The following is a 3,186-nucleotide window of genomic DNA, read 5'->3' as shown; positions in this document are numbered from 1 at the left end:
AACAACAGTTATAATAAATATAACAACAGTTATAATAAATATAACAACAGTTATATTAAATATAACACCAGTTATAATAAATGGCTGAGAGCAGAGTGTTTTTGTGCTGCTCACCCTTTTTCAGCATGTAGGAGCAAAACTGATAAAATCCAGGCTCCAAAGAGACGTTAGTGTTTTCATCAGTTTGGACATAACTGTCATGCAGACGCTGCATGCACAATGAATGCAGCTGACATCAGGGTTGCCAAATAAATTTAAAAGTCACAGTACTATAGTTCATAATTTCTTATCTGGCAACCCGACTTGTGTAGAAACTAAAGCGTTTTCGTGTAAACCCGCACATTTTTTGTCTATTATCCCCAATAAACATTGAAAAGACACAACCGTTTCCAGAGGTTGTTCTTGTGTAAACAGGCCCTTATATCTGTGGGTAGTGTGTTAGTGGGTAGATCACTTTGACTTGGTCATCTTAAAAGGAGCTGCACGATGAAAAACTATGGGCACCTCTGATTTAGTCAGACAGTGTTAACTCTTCCTCGTCTTCGACTTTTCCAAGAGTGTCAGGCAAAACCTCTTCCCTTCACATTAGTTTAGCACAACAAAATCCACACCCAGATGTTGAGACGGTTGTGGAAATCTTCTTGACTTGGGCCTCACATGTTCTTGCAGATTATGCTTCAAATATATCAGACATCGTTGACAATTTTTTAAATAGTGTTGAGCAGTAATGCATAAACACTTTCTTCCCTCATGGTGTAACTGTGTCACCACTCAAGTCTAACAACTGTCCCGCCACAGTAACTCAGGTTCATGTGTCCAAAGGTCACAAAGCAGAGTTCACATTCTTCTCAGGCGGGGGTGTGAAGATAAGCCGTTGTTTTCCCATGTGGAGATGCTGGTTTATCTATCCCATCCTGTCTCCTCCCTAACTCAAGGTCACCCTGTATCTGGAAAGTTGTTTTATATTCATCTCAGCAGAGTCACACATCTCACACAGAAGGAGCTTCAAGGCTAATTAACATCATTCTTCTCACCTTGCTTATGGTTAGAATAAGCACAAACAAAGAAAAGTGAAGTTTATTAGCCTTTAAGCTCATTCTGTGTGAGGTGTCCGACTCTGCTGAGATGAATGTAAGAAGCAGTTCTGTGTGTCCAAGTGTGCCGGGCTCAAACAGAACGCGCTGCAGGCTCAGATCGGTCCAGAACATTAAATCTCCAGCCCTCATGAGTGGTTTGAAGAATCTGTTTTCTTCTTCCAGAAGCTGGACACTGACGAGAAGAGTTTCACTCTCAGAAACCTGGAGGAAGGAGTAAAGTTCTGCTTCCAGGTCCACCTAAAGATCCATACAAACAAAAAAACGCAGCCGTCTGAGTGGACCTGCACCTTCAGCAGCCCCGAGGTACCAGAAAAAGGTGAGAGGAACCCCCAGAACTGGTCTGATGATAAGCTGTTAAGGTTTAACGGTTCTGATGAACGTTGGTACCACGGAGAGAAGAACATCTCTCGTGGTGGTCTGATTGCAGTTGTTCTCGTGTTTCCTAAAATAAAGTGAGATGGTTCTGACCTTGGTCTGAATTATGAGCATTGACAGAATAAAGTCCTGCTTCCTGTCTGATGGTGTCCATGTGTCTCCAGACCTGTTTGTTCCAGTTGTGGTTTCTGCTCTCCTGGTTCCTCTGATCATCGTGGTCCTGGCGGTGGGAATGCTCTGTCTCTACTACACTGGATTCATCTGTAAACTGAAGAAAGTGATGCCCCGAGCTCTGACGGTGAAACACGACTTCATTTATCTGAACCTTCACTTTGAAAACTATCAGCTTCTGCTGAAGATGTGTTTTAGAAACTCTGATCACCAGGAACCTTATGGCCACCTACGTAAGACCAGCTCAGTCCATCTTCAACTGATAAAACCCTGACTTATTGTAGTCTCCTTAGGACCCCATGAAAGGCTCCTGGGGTCCTCCTGAAAGTCTTCTTGGGATCCCCTGAAAGACTCCAAGGACCACCTGAAGGGCTCCTGGGGACCACCTGAAAGTCTCTTGGGTGCCTCTGACATATCCTGAGAAATTTTAAAGGCCTCTGGAGGACCTGTGAAGGTTCTTCTGATGACTTCTGGCAGATCCTTTGGCTGAGGGTCTCATGTGGACTTCTGGGGTCCTCGTCTGCCATCTGATTCCAACACTTTAGAAGCAGGGTCTAAGTTATTGAAGGTGTGAGATGGGACCTCTATGGTTCCGACTTGTTGGTCAAGAACAACCAACATATGCTAGATTGGACCGAGACCTGAAAATCTTTTTAAAATGTTTTTATTAATCTGTTAGTGGTCATAATGTTCTGGCTGATTGATGTAGCCTCTTGAGTTGAAGAACCGGATCATTTGAGAAGTTCTACCAACCAGAGGTGTTACCGTCCGTTAAGGCTTATCTTCTCTTTGGTCTTGTTTCCTGCTCTCAGATCGATCTGTGGAAGAACTCCATCCTGACCCCAGACGGGACCATCTCAGACCAGATCTTCATTAGTCCTCCTGACACCAGGAACCAGAGGAAACCGAAGCATCCCCCCGTGCATCCTTCTTCCACTGGGGACTCCAACTCAGAGGAGGAGGACGACGAAGAGGAGGACAACAGGATAAACCTGTACATGGACAGAGAAGCAGAACTTTCCTCAGGCCAAAGTTCCCAGCAGAACTCTGGGAACCTGAAGGATTCTGGGAGTTTGGTGGAGAACCCCGCTGCAGAGACGATGGAGGAACTTCAGGCAGAACCAAATCTGTCTGACTCCAACACAGAAAGAGTTTGTTTGATTCAGGAGGGGGGTCGGACTGGAGTCCAGGAACCGAGCACAGCTCAGGAGGAGGAGGTCCAGGACATCAGTGGAGACGTCAACCTGTTGTCCGTCACGCTCTCGTTGGCTCCATGTGACGAAGACGAGATGGACACGAACAACTCCTTCACAGACTTGTTAAAAGAGTCCAGACTGAACCTCTGGATGGACTCTAAACCTGGAGTGGACCTTCAGGTGTTTGGAGAGAACTTCAGTGGGCCCAGCAGGAGAACTGCAGACACCTGGATCCAACCTGAGGAGGAGGAGGAGGAGGAGAAGAAGGAGGAGGAGCAGCAGCAGGAGGAGGAGGAGGAGGAGGAGGAGGAGTTCTTTGGGTACATGTCTCACAGGTGAAAACATCA

Source organism: Nematolebias whitei, chromosome 13 (assembly GCF_014905685.2).
Source record: "Nematolebias whitei isolate Nwh7 chromosome 13, NemWhi1, whole genome shotgun sequence".
Taxonomy (NCBI): Eukaryota; Metazoa; Chordata; class Actinopteri; order Cyprinodontiformes; family Rivulidae; genus Nematolebias; species Nematolebias whitei.
Note: the sequence above shows the minus strand (reverse complement) of the source record.